This window comes from Bacillus rossius (assembly GCF_032445375.1).
Source record: "Bacillus rossius redtenbacheri isolate Brsri chromosome 9 unlocalized genomic scaffold, Brsri_v3 Brsri_v3_scf9_2, whole genome shotgun sequence".
Classification (NCBI taxonomy): domain Eukaryota; kingdom Metazoa; phylum Arthropoda; class Insecta; order Phasmatodea; family Bacillidae; genus Bacillus; species Bacillus rossius.
This window is the reverse complement of record NW_026962013.1, coordinates 21,647,304-21,673,520: the sequence shown is the minus strand read 5'-3', so window position 1 is coordinate 21,673,520 and position 26,217 is coordinate 21,647,304. Positions and strand designations below refer to the sequence as shown.

The following is a 26,217-nucleotide window of genomic DNA, read 5'->3' as shown; positions in this document are numbered from 1 at the left end:
AACTTTGACAATTGGACGTACTGGGACAACACAAAACGGGTAAGAATCCGAACCCAGTATTACAGCGAACACTATTTTGAGAAGATGCAGATGTTATTATGTAAATACAAATATATATATATGTGTAATTTTACATGAATATTTCTGTTCCATTAAAAAAATATATTTTTATATTGAACCTTGTATCTTAAAATTTTTGGGATTATTCTCTTGATAAATTACCTTCGGTTTGGTTTTATAAAAAGGTGACGATCTAATTCCTATGACATTGTGGCTTTATGTAATGCAATAAAGTATTCAAAGATTTTTTTTAAAAATACTAAATCAAGAAAACCCACTTGAAATAGCACTTTAAAATTTATACATTAAAGCCCAGGCTTCAACATTGTCACCGTGCTGCGACCTCAGGAACTTTCACACATTGGTTTTTTTTTCGTTCCAAGGTAACTGGACCTCAATAACATCGCCAACTCAAAAGTCGAATGCGTATACGTATAACTTTATCTATGAACACGATAACTGCCATAATTTTGCACACGTTATTTCCACACTGATACATAAAATACGAAAGTGGAACATATCGGTCGAATTCGTAAATGGGCAAAACCGCATCTCAAAATTTCGCGTCCAAGTTTCGTACTAACCTATAAGTTTATTTGTAACATGAACAACATGAGAACACATGAATTTGCTCGTTACTGAGGTTAGAAGTTTTACAAATCACTGGTGAGTAGGTACTTACGGACTCGCTCACTTTTTTTTTTTTTTAATATCAGACTGCTTTGTGGCATTTTGACGTAAGCTCGGCACTTCATTATGATGATTATGGTTACTAACCACATAATAGGCTAAGAGTAATATGATGCAATTTATAAAGGCTCTAAATCCTACTAAAATTCAAATTAGAACGTTAGTGAGTTTGTATCTTTGTTACTCAATTACATATTTAATACTGAACCTATTTTGATAAAATTAGGAACATAGTTGCCTGTGAACTGAATTAACACACAGGCAAAACATAATTATGCAATTTCACTCTTAAGGGGGTAAAAAATGGGGCAACTAAATTTTTATAATAACATTTTAAAAACACATGTGAAGCCTTGAATTTATTCTATCGTTGCTCCAAAAGCAAGAAATGTGGTCGTTATGGGATCAAAACATTGGAATTTTCATATGATTACATAATAAAATAGCGCGACCGTTACAGTTTAACATTAGTAGGAGTACACCAATAATGACTATTGAAAAACTTCATTGGACTTGCGTACACCCCTAACGCTAATAAACAATATTTTTACCAACGTAATAGTTGAATACTTTTCAATTAGAGTAGTACCGCCATTCTCTGTGAATATAATCAAGTGGTAGTTACGATGATGGTTATTCATGATTATCTAACACGTATTGTGAAATTTTTGACGTATGGATGTTTGTTACTCAATCACGTTTTACTAATAAAACAATTATTTGGTCTTTTGGAACGGAGGTAGCCCCATATATTTGATTAGACATATTTACTTTTTTATTCCCTACAAAAAAATGCAGCTCCTTATGGAACAAACATTAAAATCAATTTACTGAGATAACGCGCAGCGTTTAGAGATTCAATAAACATTTCATTCGTATTTTTATTATTTTCATATTTATAGTAAAACAGACGAATATACAATATTTTATTTTTCCTGCCTCTACTTACTGCGATTACTAGATAATTTCATAGACCCAAAGATAAAATACTGAGACACGTACATTAGAACGGAAATGGCGCCCGTCATTGACGGATACCATATCTACTGGATTAAATAAAGTAACCCACTAGTTATATGAAAGGCAAATAAAAATGAACCTAGATGTTTGCAAACGGTCTTCATCCACGCGCACGCTAGCGCTCCGACGTCGTATCCACGAACTGCTTCCAACTCCGCGGCGAAACTAGCGACGCGGACTGCTATCTGTTGGCGGCGTTTGGAACTACGTCGCTCGCGCTGAAACAAGTGGCGCTGCGCGCGCGCTACTTCAGACCTGCGAGAACGCTAGTGTATGGGATACGGTGTTATCCCTTAAATTTTCAGTGACAGGTACATAATATTATTTGTACCACCGAAAATTGAAATATCTGTATATTATATAAATACTACATTAAATAACATGCCAGGAATAGCCTAATAATGCTGTTTAGAAAAGCTTATTTCTTATGATTGACTGTAAAAAATAACGCCCCTGCATGGTAGACACTTTTATACTCTTAACCCATCATCCTTACCATCCTTCGTATCCTGTATATTTCTACAATATTAATGCATGCTCTTGAATCCCGCATGTCTGTGCCCAGGGTTTTTCCTGTGTCCATGCAGGTTTTACCTGGGCCCGACTTAGCATGGTTTTAATATAGTTTTACGATATGGGAGTCAGTCATGGCTTCAATTCCTACACAAAGTACACGATGCATGGACCCTCTCCCTGCATGGCTAATCCCAGCATGCCTAGGCGTAGGCCTATAGGTTTCACCTAGGTCCATCCTTAAACTCCTACATATACACTTATTTTTTAGTAAGTTTAGAAAAAAAAATTTTAGTCTTTCTTTGAAATCTACCTAATAACTCTGCAGGTTTAAACTTAGTGAAAAATGGGAAAAGGGGGGGGGGGGGAGGAAAAAATAAGGAGACGAGAATGAATCACCATGGTGATTCATGATTGTTTCAACCCCTTGTTTGTTCTCCAAACAAAAGTTCTTCCAGCACACCTAATTTGAAATGTGTATTTATATTTTTATTGGAATGCACTTGCTTATTTACCATGTCTTCTGTTCATATCAAATCCTGTCTCAACAATTAGTTGGTTAAACTGATTAGATTGGTTTTATAAATTGCGCCTTGAGATCTAAACATTAATGTTAATTTCTTTGTGTTAATTTCTTTCTAATTACCAGGTCCAAAATCTTATCAAATCTGCCAACTAAATACAACTATTTACGTACGTATATGTTTTCACTGCAACCAATCTTGCCACTATGTCTCTGGCATTACGTGTCAAATACCTTTTTGTTTCTACACGTTCAATGACTACTCCCGAAATCAGTATTCTTAGAGTACTTCTTCATAAAAATCTTCAACTAACGAAAAACCGAAAATTCAATTTTAAGACTGAAACGATTTTGTAGTACGGCAAAATGAGATAAAATACGCATATCGAAGAATAATACTACGCCAGGCTTTTTTAAAATATCTTATCGACTGCATACATACAATACTTCATTTATGTTGTCCTATTTACACAATAAAACACATAATATTCTAATAACATGGCAGGGTAGCAATGGGTAGACCGAAAGTCTTTTTTAAACGAAGAACAAAACTCAAATAAACGACCGCGTTGAGCGATTTTCTTTTGTTTATTTATTTACGTAGTGAATGGTGATTATTTGTGGATTTAAGTTCATAGTTTTTGGATTTTTCAAGGAAATTTTAACGTTATTGTGTGGTACATATTGCGAGTGTTGGATATTTTTTTAGTAGGTAGTTAAGTTGAGTTTAGTTAATGTTTCTTCTTTCAAATATTTATTTACGTTGTGAATTCCTTCAAATGTTAGGCTATTGATTTATGAGAGGTAATGTTGATTATCTGTGTATTTAAATTCATTTTTCTTCAATGACAATTTTTTTTTCTTCCTAAAATCCAATTATCAGCAACTACAAAGACCCCTTCGTTTATTTGAAATACTTTCTTCGTTGAGAGGTTCTCCGTAAAGCGAGTCCAGTGTCTAACTACTGCGTCACCGCTCTCCGTAAACACGTAAAATTTATATAACAAACAGAAAATACTTTTTTTCCCCAAGTATTATTTATTAATATTTTTGGCACGAATACTTTTAATTTCAGATAATAAAACTATAGGCCTAATCCTTACCCAAAGAGCGTTGTGGGTTTTCAGACACGTTCTCAAACACACCTTGCGGGACAGCCGGAAGAGAGTGCACGCATTGATTATAAGAAATCAATTCCGTTGTCGATGTGCGCTATGCCATTCTAAAAGCGCCCCCCCCCCCCCCTTTCCCACCCTTTCCCTCCGCATGCAGAGAAGCGACAAAGGGTCCAGCGGGACCACCTAATGGCACCTTCTTTCATCTACACCCCGGTCCACCCTTAGACCGCCGCAACACATTAACCCCCTTCCCCAACCCCTCCAGCCGCCGTCACAAGGCGCCGCTATGAGAGAGCTTGTAGATGTATGACCCCTGGCGGCAGCTGCTGATGGTAACTGGGTGTGGATGGCTAATGGAGGCACTCGACAAAGTCCCCTCTTCGTACTACCTCCCTTCTCCCACCCTTAACTAACTCAACCCCCTTTCCGGCAGCCACTATCCACCTCCCGCCCCTCCACTTCACACATGACGCCTTTACCGAAGCACCGGACGCGTTTCGAGTTTTACCTTTCCCCGCTCTATTCTTCCCTGCGCATCAGTCACCGCCAACCCTTGTGCCTTCACCATTCTTTAACACGGGGATCCACACATATTTTAGCACTGCCTGCTTCCTGTTACACACTTCCGTCGCATTCACAAAGTTACTCCCACCAAATGCCGTTTACCGAGAACTAAGATGTTACACCTTTCTTTTTTTGCAAACAATATAATTTTCAAAACTCTAAATTTCTTGGTTTCTTTAATCTATCCAAATAGCTGCATCACGCATAAAAACAATTTAATTTTATATGATTTGTTGTGCAATTTTTGGTGGTACGCAACTGAATTATTACGAGTAAAAACCAATATTAGTTTATATTATTACGTTATATAAATTAGTATTACAAATTATTTGTAGCGTTCACAAATATTTGAAACACGAGTACAGGTGAATGTACAGGTATGCGAGGGTGTGCGAATGTGTGCAAATATCCGAGAACAAAAAATATGCGAGTGAGTAAGTGCGCAAGTAGAGTGTGTCCGTAAAGTCATGGTGCACTTTCGACCGATTCGTGGTGTTCGTGGTGTTACGTCACCAATTGCGCGCGCACACCGTTGCACATCATACCACAGAAACTCTTTGCGATACTGTCCGATCTCCGATGTACCACGAGTTAGCCACAACAAGCGTTCATAACTGCACCTTGACTTTACGGACACGCAATTTCACTATAATGCAAACATCCCACCGGGCTATTCTGATGCCAGCTGTGTTTCAGGCACGTTTTCTGATAGCTGATAAAGTAGACAACTGAGGTTCATAATAATTGTGACAAATATGGCGATGAAATACCTGCAAATAGTCTCACATAGGTCTAACTCTCTACTTTATTCGCTCTGAAAGTTAACCCTTTTGTTTTCGTCACGCTTTTTTGTTGTGCTCTGCTGAAGTCATTGCATCCACTTGCCCTAATAGAAATGTTTCACTTCAATAAAAAATAAAAATTGTGAGCGAATATTTCAGTACTTGCCAGCGATTTCTGAACACCTAACCTCGGTAACGACAAAATTCATATAATACGAAATTCAGACACACTATTTAACGTAGAATTCTTTAAGATTACACGGAGCGTGATAAATATATACGCAAATTTAGCTTTTCAACAACTTTTCTTGACACGAATCACAAGTAGTTTCCGCACCAGCCGCTAGCATTCGCTGCCGGAGCAGCTACGTCGACAATGGAATAAGTACACTTGCAGAGTGAAATGCTAAACTTTATAGTGAAATGGCTTCGATGAAAGTGAAAAAAAACTAGAAAAAAAAAATACTAAACACCGGCTTTAGATCTGATTTTCGACAAGGAATATTATCAAAACATTGGACTTTATGTTCAAATTCATCAAACCGTTAATACTATAAAGTTTTCCTTTGGCTTTGCTAACTTTGATTCGCGTCATCCGCCACAGATGGCAGCACCGCGGTTACACCTTTCCGTTCCTTTCACGAAGTTACTCCCTCCAAATGCCGTAAACCAAGATCTAAGATGCTTACACATCCATGAATTGAATTTGTGCGGATATAAAAATGGTCGATTTTTATCCGTTCCCCACAACCTTACCTACTGGAATCACTTATCCACTTATATTTCCGAGTTGAGACAACTTCGTCATTAGCAGCGGGCTCCGGACGTCGGAAACGTTTCCTGAGCACTTGGGCTAATCTGCAGCGAGCCCGCCGCAGCTTGCGTCTCGAGGCCGCGACGAAGAAAGACAGATCTCGGCTCGGAACCAGCGAAAGATTCAAGAAAGCGGGTAAAAAAAAAAAAAAAAAAGCCGGAAGCCTGCCCTCGAGGCACGTTTCGAAACGAAGTCTCCGTATTTTCCGAGACGGGAGTCAGAGAGAGAAAGGGGGGGGGGGGGGGGAGGAGGTTTGGTAATAAAAGCGGAAAAACCTCCTCTTGCTACTTCCTCCTTGAGCTCATTTCGCACGGCAAAGCGAAGGATAAAGAATGCGGTTAAGATGCGGAAGGAGAGGGAAAGAAAGGACTGCGCGACTCCCCCGGGCATACTTGCAGCAGTACATGGCGAGGGTGTATTTCGCTGCGACGCAACCGGACCGCGGCGCACGTAGTTCCGAGCGCTCTCCACAGATGGCACTACATGTACGCGCTCCGCTCGCTGGCGTCGGAGCACGTTTTTTAAGCCCTGCATTCATTCGCCATGTTGGAATTTTCAATATTCGCTAATTCCAGCTTCTTATCAAGATTTTATTTTAAAATTGAAATATTAAGACACAATTTTGAATGCGTTTGCGAGTTGTCAAAACGACGAAATTGGTCACGCAAAAATTTCAATTATTAATATTTGCGTGACTTTTTTTTTACAAATTGCAGAGAACTTATTTGAAATCAAATTTTGCTATAGAACACAAAATTAGGAGCAGTCAGATTTTAAGGTTAAAAATATGTCAAGTTTCTTTTTGCAAGTAAATGACCTTGCCGACGAGACGTTAGCCCCCCCCCCCAAAGAATTGTGCCATAAGCCTCTACCACTATACTTCTACGTAATCTTTGTCTAAGAAAGGGCGCACGGAGAGCATTTCGAGAAAACTTTCTCTGCTTGCTAGTATAAACAATTTCACTATGAAAGCGTAAGATTAATTATTCTCATCTCATCAATGTTCACTCAACCTCATATGGGTAAGTTTATGAGGTTTTTTTTTTCTGTGAGAACGTCAATTTTATAATTACAACGGCAGGTATGTGTATATGCAGCGAATGGAAACCTCGCGCCTCACGTCATATTTGACAAGAGGAAATACATCTCGATGGAATCACAAGCCAGCTAGCGTCCCTCCCTGTATGCGATTGTACCGCTGAATTAGCTGGCTCGAATTGAAATCATTTTAAGAGAAATAAAGAGAAAGCAGTTGTCGGAATATCCCCGAAGATGAATTGTGTAACATTCGACTGCTGAAGATTTTACGATTTCGCGATAAAAAAAAATAATAATAACCGGCGCAGCTCACCCTAGACATTTAATATTGTATTTAATTGCGAAATGTCGCGATTCCAACCGAGTCTGAAAGAGAGACGAGAAATTTCTGTAATGGAAAAGTATGATATTGATGAAGGTAATTAAAAGCGCTCACTCGCAGCCGAGCCAATTATTTCACGAGCCTCTCTCTTGATGCCACGCGGAGTCAACAAGCCGTGGGCGGTCGGCAGGCGACAAGAGGAATCCAGGCCGCAGGCACTCCCAGCTCACCCCCAATCACGTTCCACAATAAAATCCAATTGATCAACGCTAATGTCCATTCCATTTAAACCGCTCTTCGCGCTCTTTTCCGATAATTTCAAACAGTGCCCGCGTTTCCACGCCATCATTAACCCTCCGCCCACACCGCATCGGACGAGAGAAATGTTTATCGAACTACACAAAATTTTGAAGCTCGTTACAGTAATACATAGTCGGTCGAACTTCCTTGCGTGACAAAATTCCGCCAGATTTGAATCGCTAATAACCACGAAACTAATAATATTAGAGACCGGAAAAATTCGCGGGTTCAATGACCTCCAGGATAGACTCCGATAGCCTCTACACACTCGGGCAAATGCCAACTGTTCATTGGCTGCTGACTTGTGAGCCGTCTCGACTGGCTGGCCTGTGATTCGACACTTCTATGAGTGAGCGTCTCTAATTGGCCCTCAGTCCTCCAGATTAACACGAAATGAACCCGCGAATTTTTCAGGTCTCTACTAATAATGCGTCAACAATGGTTGACGTTGAGCCCACAACATGTATGTACGAGTTTTCGCGCAGTTATTCGTTTTGCCTGTGACGTCTCAAGATTGTTAAGGGTGTATAAAGAGCACAGTAGCTCCAATCATCAATGCGAAGCGGATGTTTGTGCGCTTCAAGTCTACTTTGCTACCCAACGAATCCACGAAAAAGTAGTAGTGGCTGTACCCATTGAAGCCAATCCTAATCCAACGGTATTTTTGTATGAACGTATTGCCTTAACAAAGAAAAAAAAACTTTCTAGATAGTTACTTGTAACAGATTAATAGATACAATTGCTCGCAAAATATTTGGCCACTGTTGAAAAAAAGAAAGTTTTTTCTACATAACGCAAGAAAATTACAGTTCTAGTAAGGTAAAATTACCTTGAAATCACACAAGCACTTTACATGTCGGTGATATTTTTAATAACTGTAGGGGAAAATAATCAACCATGCGAGGAAATATTCATTTTCACTAAGTAAAAAATAAATAGTTCTATAAGAAAGTGAAAACACATAATTAAATTTTTATTGATTTTTTAATTTTTTCACAATTCTTAAGGCCATAATCCACTATATACGTACACACACACGTGTGTAGTGCGTGCAGGTTGAATGTCTTGCATTACACCACAGTAATTATATAACTTGATATAATCTTTTGGACATGCGTTACAAAAGAACACAATTTGTGCATGATTGTTGAAAATTGTTTTACGTTTTCCAGTAAACTCAATAACAATACAAAAACTTCAGACCTAAATATTTCAAAAATTATAGTGAATGTAAAGAATCAAGAATATAACTCTTTGTAGTTGAAATTACAAACCTTCGCTCTAATGAACAGTTAAATGGGAAACCACACTCTGAGATTTATTTACTGAAGTCCAAATTGTTAAACACTTGATAATACACCTCATGCGGTAGGAATATTAAAATAGACCCCCCAAGTCCAGACCAAGAACGCAATAGCTGTAAAAGCGCGGTTAAGAAAAATAACATTACTTTTTGGTTGGAAACAAATCTTGAAGTATTTACTCATGAATCATCCATTATGCAAAAATTTACTTCAAATTTATAAAGTACTTACTAGTTACTTTATATTCTACAAAAGTTAATTACTACTAGAGTTTGACGACATTAAATTAAAAAAAATTCATTAACTATAAATATCATTGCCTCGTTTTTTATTAACAGATATTTTATACAAGGTTTGTCTTATCTGTAAATAAATACAACGCATTAAACATTGCATTGCTATCGAATTTTAGTCAGAACAGAATCCCTGCTGATTATCATTCAGTTATTAAAATCGCAATTGCGACAGTTATTGTGCTACTTATTAATTCAAAAACTAGTATTAAAGATGACATAGCTGAGCTGTTATCGGATTCTGGTATTAATGACAACAAACGTAATTGAGTAAGAGTGGCCATATGATTACGGGTAACAAGCGAGATGAGTAATTATTTATTAAACAGTAAAATTTAAAAAAAAAGTTCTTTGCAAAGCATTCCGGGTTATTGTTTAACCAAGCCGTTGTTTTATGCGACAACGGTTTACACGATCACATTAGCGAGATAAATAAAACAAACTTCATTAAAGTGAATCTGATCAGTAATATTTTTTTTATTATTTACAGAGGATATTGCGTACATACACTGTTAGAAAAACATCAAAGTAAATTTACGAACAACACTGGTTACAAATTATCAAGGGATCTTCGTAAAGAAGCGGATATATTATTTTGAATATTAACTCAAGAGTATCATCTATGATTTTAAACAAAAATTAGGTGTTAAAACAACACTTTTGTAAAACTTTAGTATACATATTTCTTTCGCACGCACGTTCATCCTGTTTACAACATAACGCATAATTAAGAAGTCCGAAGTCGGCGTAGTTTATACGAAGATCAAATTTCCTGTTACTTCAAAGAACGCTTCCGTTTATTTAAGAGGAAATTATCCTTTATTCCTAAATTGTTTTGCATCTATTATCTCGTGCTATTAAACATGATCAATTATATAACTAGAAAGAGTTGATAATTTATACATGGTTTTACAATTTCAAAAAAACTAATTTAATGGTTTTGAGAACTTTAAAGACCAATTTATATTTCAAATCTAGTATGAATTGACAGCATTATATCGTGCAGTGTAAAATTTTTGATCAATCGGTATATAATTTAGTACGCCTTTATTGTAAAACTCTTCAGTTTTAAGATATCATTAAAAAATATATATATTAAAATAAAAATTTTGTTTTCCCAAAACTATGAAAACCTACTTTTTTTTAAAGTTTTTTTGCAAAAAACAAAACAAAACAAATTTCTATTGATTTAGGAACTATAAGATTTATACTCTACGTTCATGCTAGGATTTAAACATAAATTTGAATTTAAGTTTATCAAAATCATTAATGAACACTTATTAAATTGTTGAAACCGTTTGTAAACTATTATATACGATATAAGCATAGTAATTTAGAACATTGCACATTTAAAAATGCAATCCCGATGCTGAAAAAATTGGATTTCGCCGAGGTGAACATAGTCCACTCTTCCCCCCACCGAGACAAAGAGCGAAAGGCAAAGAGAGAGGAGCAATTCGTATGCGACGCAGGTTTCCCTTAATCTATTCCCAACAGATGACGATCTGCGAATACCTAGCCTGGTTGTGGATGATGAGGGGAGGAGGAGGAGGGGGGGGGAGAGGGAAGTGTGGGAAATTAAAGGGTGGAGGGGGATGTTGAGATGGAGCGATTGCAGCGAACGCCGAGGAATAAAATATTATGTACGCCTGTAAAAAGAAAAGCAGGGAAGCGGCCGGCAGAATACGCGATCGGCGGAAATGGAAAAAAACAAGCGAAAGTTTTTCGCGCCCTGATTTTTTTCTTCCTACTTCCTCCCCTCCCTCCCTCCTTCCTTCACCACCCTGAATCCTTGCCTCAATGCTTCTCCGAGCGGCCTTCGTGACAGCTGAGCAGATGAGCCGGAGGACTTCAGCTTATTAATCAGAACGTATTCGAGTAAAATACAGGCGGAGGAGTTTCCAGAAATGGAAAATGTCAGATCTGTGGAAAAGAGAAAGTAAGGAAACAAGCAAAAAAATAATCAGAAAAAAAAATTGAAGAGGGAAGTCACGTAGAAAAAAAGTAACTTAAAAAAACACAAAAAAAATTTGTCAGACTTGAAAGAAAAGATTGAAAATGGTAACCTCGGGCATGAAAACTTGCACAGATGTGTAAATACAGGGTACTGTAATTTACCACTTAATTGTATCTAATTATTTTTTACCTTAAAGGCTAAAATATAAAAAATAATCCTTTCGGCACAGCCTACAGGCGTAGGTAGATTTCGAAGTACTTATTTATTCTGGAAATATTTCAGAAACTTCTATGAACTTCTGGAACACTTTAAGAACTTAATGTACATAACCTATTTATGTACATCAATATTACAAAATGATCGATTGAAAGCTATTTTACATTCAGCGAAAATATTTTTAACTCAAGATATCCAGCATTGGATAGCTTAGAAAGAATTTAATAATACTTGCATACCAACTAAAGTAATTATTTAAATTTTTGACCTTCAAACACTATTTTTCATCCCTTGCACTAATAACTTGGTCGTACGAAAATCTGCTTTGCACCAAGGTTTTAAATATTATTTAAGATGGTTTAAAATAAATTCAAACAAATTTTATACAAAAAAAGTTTTGAATTTTTTTATTTCGCCCCTGTTTTTACGGAAATAATTTATTTAATCAAAAATTGTTTCATCCAAAGTTTTAGTTGAAGTTTAGGATTTATAAAATAAATCATAACGATTTGATCTAATTAAAAAGTAATGATAATTTTTTTACTTTTAAACCTTGTTATTTTCACTCCTTGGAGTAATGATTGGTTAGATGAAATAATTTTAACAATAGGTACTTTTAGACAATTTTCAGAAAGTTAAAAGAGAAAAGAAAAAATAATGGATTCGAAAGTGTACACATTAGGGACGTTTTATTTTCTTATTCCAACCCCACGTTTTTTCAACCCTTTGCAATAATGGTTTTTACTATCAAAAATTATTCCAGACAAATGTTTTAGATAAACACTATACGATTTACAAACAATTTGAACAGATTTGAGAGTGTGTCTACTAAGGGAATTATGAAATTTTTGTCATTCAACCCCTGTTTATTCCACCTCTTGCTGTCATGGTAGGTCGGATAAAAATTATTTCAGACAAAAGTTGTTACAATAATTAAAGGTTTTACAATAACTTAGAACGAATTTGATAGTGTACATGGTACGGAAATTATGTATTTTTTTAAATTTCTACCCTTGTTTGTTTAACCCCTGCAGCAATGGCTAATCTTATCGAAAATAGTTTTACCCAAAAGTTTTATATAAAAAATTATAAGATTTACAAACAATTTTAACGGATTAGATTATGTCTTTACTAAGGGAGTTATGATTTTTTTTTGTCTTCCAACCTTTTTTTCTTCACCCCTAGCAGTTATGGTTGGTCGTATAAAAAATGTTTCAGACAAAAGTTTTAGATAATATCAGACGGTTTACAAACTATTCAAACGGATTTGTTAGTATGCATATTAACGTGTTTATGATTATTTTGTCTTTCAACCCGTTATTATCAATCCCTTGTAGTCATGGTTGGTAATATAAAAATTCATTTCAGACGAAAGGTGTAGATATTATTTTTAGGTTATACAATATAAAAGGAATGAATTTAATAGTGTACAAGGTACGGATTTTGTGATTTTTGTTTTATTTCTACCCCTTTCTTTTCCACCCCTTGCAGCAATAATTCGCCTTATCAAAAATTGTTCCAGACAAAAGTTTTAGATAAAAATGATAAGATTTACAAACACTTTGAACTAATTTGAAGGTTTGCCTAAGAACAGAGTTACGATATTTTTGTCTACCAACCCTTGTTTTTTCCACCCCTTTCAGTTATGGTAGATCGTATCAAAAAGTTTTAGACGAAAGTTTTTAGTATTACTCCTACGAGTTATAATACGTTCAAACGGATGTGATATTCATAATATTGTAAGAGTAAATGCGATTTTTGTGTTTTTTTTTAATAATCCCCATTTCTACCCGTATGGTCTGATATTGCCCATTAACGAATTCGACCGAAATTTTCTATGTTTGTATTTTATGTATCAGTTTGTAAGTGATTTGTGAAAAATTATGCAGTTATCGTGTCTACAAAAATGTATAAGTTTATATATAAACTTCTGAAATTTCGATGGTTTTGGGATCTATGTACATTAAACGAAAAATTATATAACATTTTTTCCGGAAGTCGCACCATGGTAACGGCTACAATAGGTAGTATTTCTTATAAATCAACCTAAAAACTACTGGGAATGTCTATAGATTGTGCTTTAATTACTTCTTCGACTAGTATACCGTAAACAACTGCCGCCTTTAGAACTGGCGCTCATAAGTACGATTTATGCAGTCTGAGTAAACTGCATCTTTATAACATTGTGCTTTGATTTGATTGTACAGTGCGATCCAGCTGATAGGAAAATTTTGAATCTACTTCTGACAATCTGCACTCAAATCAAGATAGTCTGTTCACAAATTATCCAACAAAAGGTACGTTAGGGCAAGACGTTTCAAATTTTAGCGTCATGTTGAATGAAAGAAAACACTTGGCAGGGATTTTAAACAGTTCGCATAACCTGGAATGCACGCAAAGTCTATTCAGGGTGGCTATAAATGTCAGGGAAAAACTAGAAACGTTAGGGAAAACCTAGAGACGTCAGGGGATTTTCAGAGACAAGGAAAAGTAAGGGAATTTCTTAGGTAGTCAGGCAGATTTTTAATTTTTAATGTTACTGAAAATTGAAGGTGTAGTAGAGACTTATTTTGATTTGTACCAGTTCCCCATACGCATCCTTTATTCCCCCTTTCCAACCCGAATCTAAGTTTGAAAAATGTTTTTCTCGCATTCTTTTTATTTCGCTCGTAAGCATATCAGCACTTACACCACGCGCTATCGACAGTAGTGTGATAAGATAATAGATAGTTTCATGTGGAAATAGTGAAGTGTGGTATGTATACGAGTCGTGATTTCGAATTTGAATTTTTGGTGGTTTTTGACAACTGATATCGGTTGTCAGTTAAACTTTTTTTTAAAAAACACGGGGAAAAAATAGAGAATTCTTTATCACAGGTTTTATAGCTATCCTGTTACCTGTTAACACATTTGATAGATATGGAAACTACTTTTCAGAATGTTTTCAAAACCTAGCTCTGCACCTAAAAAAAAGGCAGATCACATTTGATTGGCCAAACATCCCAGCCAACCAGAATAGAAGAAGCCACTGACTGGCCAGCATCCCTAGCCAATCACAGAAGCCCAGCTCCAATTGGTCAAAACCAACCAGTCAACCAGAAGAAAGGAAGGCTCTGATTGGCTCACAGCTGCATCCATCCAGGAAACACTACACTATATAAAGGCAGGACAGCTCCCAAATAACCTCAGTAGGTAACTAACTGCTATCCTGATGATGGTGAGTGGAAAGTCGAGCTAAACGTCGTAAGAATCTTCACCTTCGATGCGGCTACAACCCAGAAGCCAAGCAACTCCAAATTTTTATTTATTTATTACTGATACACTAACAATATTTTTTTTTTACAAAAAAAAGACTACCTACATAGAAACAGTTCATTCAAAATTTTATACCTTCCAATTAAGCTGACATGTTCTTATTTCATGCTAAGGCTGAAAAAAAAAATGTTTGGCCTTTTTAAGTTTCTAAAAAAAACCATTAATAAACACTCGATAAAGTAGAGAAAAAAAACTATTTTGAAAACAAATAAAGATAGTTTCATCATGAATTTGTTTCATATCGTGAAATTAATACAATCATAAATAATTTAGGAAACCAAACACCCTCGGAGAAGCAAGCTGACCACCATCTAATATCTCATCTTCCGGCACAGGCTGTCGTATCGTCGGGCCAATAAGCAACCCCGGCGAGCCCACGGCAGGTGGGGGGGGGGGGGGAGGGGGGATGAGGGAAGACAGATAGATAAACTCCTCAACAGCGATTTATTTTTCTTCGCCAAACGCCTCTCCGCGTTTTTCCCCCCTTTCCCCTTTCACCCCTTTTCCCGGGCATACACACGTCAGGGCGCCGCACTTTCTTTTGAAAATGTTGCTTCCCCCCCCCCCTCCCACAAATCCCACCCCACACCCCCTCCTTCCGGGACCGAGCCGGAAACTTGGGGCCCGGTAAGAGGAAAGTTCTCCTCGGGATACGACGCCACGGCGAACACAGACCGAGAGCATCAGCGAAGGGGCGAACTTTAGCCGTATGACAGGGCCGGCCCGCAACCAGCGAGATGCGACCAGGAAAAAGACTGGACTCTAGCAGACGAGCAGAAGGAAAAGAAAATGAAAATAAAATAATAATATCCCTTTCGGCACAGCCTACCAGCACAGGTAGATTTCAAAGTTCCTATTTATTGGACCAAAGTTTTAAGTTAACATTTATAAGATTTACAATAATTTTGAGGGGATACTATAGTTCACATAGTTTTTATTTATTTTTATTTATTTCAACCCCTTGCAGAAATTTTTGATCTTATAAAAAAAGTTGTTTCTGAAATTTTTTTTAAGGTACATCAACGAATTTGACCGTCTGCCTACAAATGTAGATATTAATATCTATTGACCTCAAACCCGAATTTTTTTGTCCCATTATTTGCAGTTATGGTTGGTCGTAACAAAAATGGACTTAGACACGAGTTTTTGTTGTTTCTTGTAAAAAAATCATAATAAATTCAAACAAAAATGCGACATTGTTCATATGAAGTAAAAGTGATCTTTATATTAAAAGAAAAAAAAATTCCCCATTTCTACCCCTTCTGTCTCATTTAGCCCATTAACTAACTAGATGAAGTACTCTTGAGGATTCGGAAATCTAGAAGAATTTTCAAAATATTTCCGCTATGGCCACAAATCAAACATTTTAGTGTTCACAAAATTGTTAATAAATGGCTAAAAAAAAGTTGTCTTTTAATAATCTTTTTTTATTTTGATACCGAAAGATTAAAAAAAATCGTATTCTCCACAGTACATTTCGCGTTGTATTATTAGGGGCAGGCATTTTTCGCGAAAAGATCTGAACACTTATTGACTGCAACAAGGTATACCCGCACCTGTGGTTTCTTCCTTGTGATTGGCGGCCGTCTTCGAGGGAAGTCGTTGACTTATTTGACCGAGCCGCTCAGGACGCGTTTACTTCCGCACTGAATCACTGTGATTGGTGTTGGTTACAATCGACATGTACCTGGGAGGAACTCACCCAATCACGTAACACAGACGATGCTACAGTGTTTTAACTTTCATTTAGTCCCGAAATCTTTTCGCGAAATCTGCATGCCCCTACGTATTATTATTAATTTTTTTTTTGGTCGTCCAGGAAATAGCTTTCTTCGATGGTGTAAAACCCACCTTCCGTCCCGCGGCAAGGATTATCCGTCGTAACGCGTGGGAACCCAGCCCTGGGAAAGGGATGAGGGGGGGGGGGTGGCCTGCGCGCGTTGAACGTCCTTAATCCCTTAATGAGACACGAGTGCGACACAGCCCCTCTCACTACCGGCAGTAGCGCGCGCCGGAGAGCCGTGCTGATTGATCCCGGTAGCTCTGGAGGCATTACCACTTCGCTCGGACCCCCACTACTCCGCGCTGCTCCTCGCTACTCCGCGCTACTCCGCGCTACTCGCCGCCACAGCCACCGGTCACGGAGCACCGAGACGGAACAGGCAGCAAGCACCGCCACTCAGCTGCGACACTGCTTCGCGTTCAGGCCATCACATCGAACGAGAGTTAGCATTCGCAAGGCACGCGGCGGCGAATACAAAACACCAAAAAAATAAATAATCAGACATCCCCATTAACTTAACCTCAGAAAAATAAAAAAGTCAGCGTGCAAAACCAATATTTAACTAGTTTAAGTTATTTCTTGGATGATTGTTTAAATACGGCAGACATTTAAAGACTATAGTGAGCTTTGAACCACTTGTTTATCGATCTGGTCCAATTTGTTTTGAAAACAAGATAAAGTGAATAAGATGAAAGTATTAGATTCCCAAATAATATGTTCTGCTTTGAATTATAATTGTTTATGTATATATATATATATATATATATTATTTTTTTAAAACTAACTGATGAGAAGAAAATCACAATTATTTAAAAAATACTTAGTTATAACGTATTCTAAGTTGGCCATTTCGGGCCTCTCGGCGGATATTTGGGGCTGGCCGCTTTCCGAGGGCGTCGCATTCGACGAGAGACGGAACCCGCGGGCGAGGGGAGGCATGGACGTCGTCGTCAAGGGAAGAGGCTCTGCGCGGTGTCTGCGGGGGGAGAAGGCTTCCCGAAGATAGAGGCACTCCGACGTCGTCCGTACGTCACTTTCCTTTTCTCGCGCCTTCTGCGGCGGACCAGAAGGAAAGAGAAGAAGGTGGAAAGACCACCACTACTACCACCACCACCGCAGTTCCGCTATCGCACAGGACAGCGCGTGTTGCAGGTTCAAACCCGCCTGATCTCCGCTAGGTAATCACGTCTCATCTGCTACCCCCTTCCCCCTTCGAACCCTGGACCGGTCACGCGGCGAGAACACAGTTAGTGCATTAGACCAACCCCCGGAGAAATGCCAGGGCGCCGTCCGCTGCTGTAGTTACGTAGACGACGACCTTCCCACCCCTTTGCAACCGACCCCTTCTAGGATGTCCTCTGGAGTAGTCGTGGTCACTGTGCAGGGGCAGACAAACTGTGAGCGGCTACACACCGCACGCCAAACGCCTTTAACACCGACCGGACTATTTCCATTACTCACCTCCGATAAGAAATAACCTACTCACATTAAAAAAAAAAAAAACCGTTTCATTTAGAACCTACTATGAATAAAACAGCAGTGCCAGAATATCTTTTCAAAATTATTATTTTTGTAAACCGTTTATTTCAAGAAAATAATAAATAATTTTATGCACAGAGACAGATAAACACAAAATATATCAATGACGAAGAAAATAAACAAGCAATAATTAAATTTTTATCTGAAATATACATTTCATCAGTTACGTCATCAACAAAAAAAAACACAGATATGCGGTAAGCCTACGAAGAGAACCCGAACATTTCCGAAGTTAATTGCTCACTCGTGAAACTTCGAGATTTCACACAATTGTACGTTTCTAGAATATTTAAAAGGTCGCTAACGTATCCCAACCAATTTTACATTTAAGTTACGAGTATCTAGGCAAGCGAAAACCTATCCTCCAAAAAAAAAAAACTTTAAAAAAAAACTAATTCGAAGTCTGTTTATTTGGGACGCAGGAATAATAAATGATCTGATATATAATTTTATTTCAGCACTAACTGCAGTACTCGGAGCTTCCCTGGCTTTACACATCAGGTCAAGTCTGCAGGACATGTACGTACTTGAAAGACGGGAAGTTTTTTATCTTTAACGCCCCCCGTAAACCGCGTTGATATTTGATTACGATCCGATATACTGTGATGAGTGAGTCATTGAGTAGTATTTAGCTTCATACAAACGTAACAACCGCTTGTTACCCATTAGTAGAGACCGGAAAAATTCGCGAATTCATTTCACCACAGGCTAAAATACAAATAGTTATACCTCAGTGCTGCCTCTGCTATTGGCTAACAACTCACCTGGATGCCGCTGGGCCAATGAGAAACACCCAACCAAAGCGTTATCGAATCACAGGCTGCTACGTTGGGACGTCTCACAAGAGAGCAGCCAATGAGTGGGTGACATTTGACCGAGTGTACGTAGAATTATGGAGTTCATCCTGCAGGTCATTGAACCCGCGAATTTTTCCGGTCCCTACCCATTAGGGATGGGATTTCAAAAAAAAAATCCTCTTTAGTGCACCCCTAGGGTACTCAAGGAATATTTCCTCCAAATTTCAAATCTCCAGGTCCACGGGCTTAAGCTGTGCGTTGTCTGTCAGTCAGTGTTAGAGTTTGATTAAGTAGGTTTCAGGTGAAATAAGAATGATGAACACGGGAGCGGGGAAGGGACGAAGCTAATTACGAAGGAGAGTGAGGTAAATAACGGCGCGAAGGAGAGAACAGAGTCGACGTTTGAAACGCGCACAGACCCCGAAGACGCCTTGAGGAACAAGTGACGCATGAGCGCCAACATAACGAACGTGTCCGTCTAATCTTCCGTGGTGATTTTTTCATTCGCATCAAGGTGGCCGCCTGGCCGGGCGCACGAGCTCTGAAACCACTAGGGCGCTAAGGGTGACACCAGCCCGCACATCACACGCGTCTTCGCCTCTACGCGCCAGGCACCGGACTGGCGCGCGGTCTTCACATCGGCAACGCGCCTCTACTAAACTTTAAGCGGAGATACTTATAATTTTATGTTGGCATATTTTAGATAAAGACTCCCTGCACCAACCTTTACAATTATATAGGTATATATATTTGGGTACAAATTATTTTATTTCTATTGTATGGAGTGATTTTGTTTTATGTGTTAGGTTTCCGACTCATTTCGGAAATTGTGGATTTATTTCATTTCCATTGGTATCGTTTAAGATTATTTCGGTTATTTCACATTAATATGTTCAAGGAGATAACATTTCCACACATTTCAGTCTTTTCCTTTGATTTAGTTCGTTACAATTCATGCATTTATTCATTGAAATTCGTTTCTATTAAAATACATTTATTTCGTTATACATATATGTATATATGTACATACATACATACATCACTGACTCACTGACTTTGCAACGCTGTATGAATTCTGTTTTCATGCGCTTGCAGTGCTGTCTTATCTTATATTTACAAATTAATGTTTGTGTTTTCGTCTTCTGTGCGCACACTGACATCGTTAAACCGATTGAGATGACACTTTGCACACTTTACCTTCGAAACAAGGGGAAGGTCATTGTCTAGGTGCTGAGATTTCCATTAAAACAAAACCTTAGAGCATAATTGAATTATTCTTGATGAAATCTCGTCGTTCCATCGTGGTAGTACAGACTAACCACGAAAGAATGCGGGCTATTAAATGTAGTTCACTCGCCACGAGACAGAGCGTGCGCGTTGCATGCAGTCGGCGAGCTATCGACATCGATATTGGACTATGCGAGCGCACTCTATACAGTAATCAACTAAACCCAATATGAATGCGCTGCAGATAAAGAGTATAAGAATGAAAACATATTTGAAAGAAACTTTACACATCACCAATTTTCGTATATCTGTTAGTTAAATAAGTAACCGGTAATATCCGAACAAATAATGGTTTTCAACTTTAAAATACATGGTAATTACCGTACTGTCTAGGTGAGAACAACCTTTAAAGCAGAATTTATGTATTCTTGATAAAATTTCGTCGTTGCATTGATAACTCATCGTTCATCCGATCTCTATGAAATTTTGCTCGCTTGACCTTTGAAACCATGGAGATATTAGTCTACAGAATGGTTGTCTGTTCTGTAGTACCTGATATAGTAGCTGTATAAAGGCTAAAAAGCTATAAATTTGTTTAATATCTTGAAAATAACTCACTAGGAATAATCGTAAATAAGCCATCATGTAGTGAATATTGCTAAAGAAACATAATACCAACACAAGAATTTAGGGTTAAAATTCATTATATCTTCATTATAACCAAAAAATGTTTTGCTATGCATAATAAAAAAAAGGAGTTAGAGGTAATTCTCATTTTGACTTCAAGTCTTAAAATGGCAAGGATTGTATACACCAACTCCCTTACTGCTACCCTCCATGTTCAGGTGAGATTTCGATAATACCAAACCTTAAGGCAAAAATTAAGGTGGCGTGCGATTATTTTCGGATGGTTACCAGTAAGTACTGTACGCCAGTTACTCTTTTTTATGTCCGAATAATAATGGTGGCGTGCGAGTCGAGAGAGATATAGAGAGATAAAGAGAGATAGAAAGAGAGGCAGAGAATGACGGAGTGAGATAGAAAGGGATAAAGATAGATAAAGAGAGATAGAGAAATACAGAATGATGGAGAGAGGTATAGATATATAGAGAACAGAGAGATATAGACAGACATGGCTGTATATAATAGATAGAGATAGGGAGAGATGAGTATAAAGAAAAAGAGAGATATTAAGAGATATAGAGAGTTACAGAGAGATAAAGAGATAAATGGAGAGAGACGCTTTATATGTGTGTACAAACTTAAAAAAATTACAAAAAAAAAATTACAAAGAGGCATTGCAAATCCTCAAAACTTTCCCCATTAGGCAAGCTACATCGTTACGTAACTCTTTAAAAAAATAATCAAAATGTTCGCCTTTCAACGAATATTTTCTGTTGTTACCGGTGAGGAATAAAACTTTTACTCCCTAACAACCTAAACTTTTCCACGCTTACAAAATCGTTCAAATATTTTATAGATATAGTTGTGAGAAAACGTTTCGTGGTAAAATACTTCGCACAACACTTCAATACTTATTACTTCCTATAGTTGGCAGATAAAATGTTTAGAGGGACTTTCTTTTTTTTTCGTGCGAGTCACGGTCTCATTTGCCAAATAAAGCTACGAAAATGTTTCTTTCACCTATGGTAGCAATTAACAACAGAAACGTTGCAAAAGTGAAAAGAAAAAAAGAATGGTTTAATTACAAGCAGTCAAAATTTTTCAACAAAAAACAACTGTGTCTAAGCTACTTTGGTGAACTTTAATGTTGTATAAGAACACTCCACGCGTAAAGTCAATGTTTTGTTTCTTCTATTTTAAAGAAATCCTTATTAGAAAAAAAACCTGGATTGGTTAGATCGAGTAATATAGTTTAACTTTGGGTCTGAGTCACTAACAGATCCGCGTTTAAATATTCTAGACACATTTGCTTCTTCCTTGGTTGATTTCTTCACGATAAGCAGACACTCGGAAATTTCGCGGATGCTTTAGTTGCAGGGTACACTGCAAACTTTTATATCCTATTATTGGATCACAATTCACTCGCCACTTTCCCCTACGATTGTGCCGAGTTAACTATCAGCAAGCAGTAGAGTGCCCTAATCGAAAGAAGAGGAGTTCCCAATGCAAATAACCAGCCAACATGAAATAATAGAAATGTGGGTAGAGAATAATTAATTTGTTTTTAAGTAATTCGTTGTTAGGTTTTATTATTTATAAATATGTATTTACACATTCAAAATTTTTATCTCTCATTTAATAAATATTTGTTTGTAAAGCAAACATACATTTATATTGAGTATAATATTTAAGGCTTTATATTTCAGATGGACATTTTTTTCATGTAACCTGAGAACAACGTAGACCTTAAACTAAAGAAAATTTACGATTCCTAAAGCGCTGAAAGTTATAAACAAACATACGCAAATGCGTGTGTGTGTCTGTGTGTACACATGTACGTTGGTACACACATTTTTTCTTTATGAATTGCGAATGATTAGTTTATTTCGACATAAACAACAAAAAGCACGGAAAGCCATCACGTATTCACACGAACCAAATTAACACAATTGAGCCCGCCCAATAACAAGTTTTAATAAGCTGCGTGCTTTAAAACCAGGAAATTAATAATCATTAATAAATACGCAGGAGGCCAGCATCCAATTACGATTCAACCACCAGTGCTACGGGCTTTTTTTAAAAATATATATAATGACAAACGACACATAAAAAGAATGGCGAATTAATTATTTGATAAACAAATGTTCCTGACCAATGTCTAATTGGGATGTAACACCCAATTGTGATCGTGGCGTCGAGGTTTTTTTTTATATTTTGTGTTACATGTCTGTAGAAATGGTTTGGGGAAAAAAAGAGTAATAACTTCTTCGATAATGTTACACACAGCCCGTATTAAAAGCTCAGTAATAACAGTGGCTAACTTATGATTTTATTTTTGGCGAAATAATCTGATCGCTCATTAGACTGCAATAGGGCCATGCCTTGGCTAGCGATTGTTCTCTTGTGATCGGCGGCCGAGCTCCTGAAGATAACACGCGATTAAAAAAAACTGCCCAAGATATCAGAGATCATTAAAGAATACGCTGGGGGCGGATGAGATTTTCTGTTTCCGTATTTAATTTTTTTCTTTTTTTTTTTTAGTTTTTTCCACAATAGTAAAAATAGGCTAAAACGAAGGGTTTTTTTTTTCAGAATAATATACAGGGGCGTGCGTAAATCTCCGGGTGCAGATTCTTTAAGGCACCCAAGGTACTTGCATTACACATTTATCCTCATTTATCCGCCTCATAATGGAATAGTCACCATGGTTACCTTGTGCGCTAAGAGAAGAATACGCGACCGTGCAGAGCCTTGCGCTTAAGAGGCGACAACCTCGGTCCGCAAAATAGTTGCCAACTTGTTTCCTCCTCGTGAAGGCTTGTTTAGCAAAAATAGGCGCAGGCAGCTTTCCCCCTTCCCTTCCCGGCCCAAAATTTTTTACTCTCTCACCTTTCCTCGGGTCTTGAAAACCATGGTCCGGCCGTCGACGTCGGTTTGGAAATGACGTCATGAATATTTCAGTCGGCGGAGCGGTGGTCCGCTCTTCCGGAAACAACCCTTCGCCGTCGGAACGGGCGAGAGCGCAACTCCCCCCCCCCCCCCTCAGATTTTCACGGCTCCCTGCTGGCGGGACGAGCGCCGATAAACGAATCTGCGTGCCGGAGCGGACCGTCGCACACTTGCCCCCCCCCCCCCCCCCCCTTACATACACTCCTACCACCTGACACACACGCACACACACGCTAGCGAGCCACGGGCTGTGAACCCAGTCCTGGGTAGTGCGTCCGAAATTCGCCTGGGGCACACGTGTGCACGTACTCGCTCCCTCCCCCCTCCCCATCCACCCCCCGGCCCCACACGAAAGTGAAGTCCGAACTGGAATGCAATACAAATAAACGAATCTGCGTACTTCCCGTGTACTTCCGGCTAAAGAAACATCGCCCCCCCCCCCCTTTTTTTTTAAACAGCGTTGTCTGATTGAACAGTTTGGTAACTGAAATGCTAGGGAAAAAAAATTATTTCAACATTATTTTGTACTATGATTAACAAACATATCAAACGAAAGTAGATATTTTAATTGTTTATTTTACAGTGTGTCTACTAATACTCGGTGAGCGAATTCTAATAACGGGAGGGTCCGAATAGGCGATCACCTATTTCGCTTAAACTGTGTGAGTAGAAACAGGTAGGTGCCCATTTCAACTTCCTAAAATATCTCGCTTGAGAAAGCCCTAGGAAGCGGTGAAATTTTGATAAAATTTAATCAATTACTTTATAAATAATATCAAAAATCAAATTTTTTTCACGGCAAATGAGATGATATAACATGTTTTCAGGCAATGCTATGGTTATAGACTTCTAAAATCACCAGTGTGAGATGAGATAAAACAAACACATTTGTTACATTTGATAATGATTACTGAAAAGATAAAATAAACTGCAGCTAAATATCGTGGGCTTAGTGGAAGAAGTTGGTAAGTCCATATTACATAAATTGGACTTACCGAATTTTTCCACTAAGCCCACGATATAATGAACTACTCTAAAAATTTAGCGGCAATAAAAACTAATTTTTAATGCGGTCAGTCATAAAAGATAAAAATCTACATTTAACTTAAGAAGAATAACAAAATCCAATATGGAGAGCAAATATCCGCCTTAAAATTAAATATTAGGCATTATTTTTTTCTCATTACATCGTTTTCGTCTACTGTTGGTTTTTTACTGTATAAAAATAATACGCAATTTTATGCAATTTAATTTAATTTAGTTTCGGTATCCAGTTTGAATTATTTTTCGTAATTTTACTGCCCACTATTTACAATAATCGCTATGATATAGCATTTGTAAGTGAAATATTTAGACTGCATATGTTAACAATATTTACTTTCTAACTTAATATAGTTTACGTAACAAAGTTCCAAAAAGAAAATTTGAAAATAATAAAAACATTTATAAGTAGTCATTAACTGTGATAAAGACTGCCTGTATTGTTATGAGAAATAACCAAAACTGTTTCATGATGGCTCAAAAATCCATGGAGAAAAAAAAAACCCACAAAAACTGCATGCGTAAAATAATATTATTTTTCTTCCCTCAACTTCGTAAGTCTGTATTTTGACGAAAGTGGGGACAAGGGACAATCTGAATAAACATTGGTAGACGAGTGAAAAAAAAACAAACTACATTGTCAACTCAAAAATAGTTTAGCTGATACGCCAGATCGCGCGTTAAACAAACACTTCCGTGGTTCTTTTTTATTTTTCAAACAAACATTGACGAGCTGCTAACATTACCACTTTTTAAACTCCTATTTTCTTTCTTACACGCAAAATATACTGAATTGTGATTTCAAAATGTTTCCACCCAATTTAATTCGCGTGAAAAAACGTGAAAATGATACCTTTTTGTTAATTAAAATAAAAAAACGGAGGCATAAAAAATCTGACACAAAATTAGTTAGGTACTCAAATCACCAATGAGGGCGCAGATATATTATGTTTAGATAAGCTTCAGTCTGTTTCGCATGGCCATCGTCGACCTACAAAGTATAAAAAATGAGAAAGAGAGCAGTTAAGAGATTAATTACAGAAACCCAAGAAAAAAGGTCTCCAATGATTTTCAGGGAAAGGGGCCACATGACTATGACATACAGATAACGTAATTACACAACATTTCTACCTAACCGCGCAAGAAACATCAGCAAGCATTGTGCTTATCATCCCGTCTCACTAACACACATATGCCTCTGACTAGGTGGGCCCCTTAAATTGTAAACGCTATTTTTTTTAACATGGAACTTGCTCAAGTGTCTGAATGCTAGATAGTTTGTTTACGCTATGGATGGACATACAAAAAAACATTGTGTACCCTTAAGCTTTGCAATAAATGTTTCAAAATTTATTATGACGTGGACAGTGGATGCGTGGTAACGCGGCAGGCCTGTTCACCAACCAGCACATGCGCTTGCCTGTTTGT

At 37.6% G+C, this 26,217-nt stretch overlaps 1 protein-coding gene across 1 annotated transcript in view; it reads right to left on the bottom strand.

Annotated features, from left to right (window-relative positions):
• Nucleotides 1-26,217, bottom strand: part of LOC134543279 (disks large 1 tumor suppressor protein) — a 719,411-nt gene that overhangs the window by 546,097 nt on the left and 147,097 nt on the right. The window lies entirely within an intron of this gene.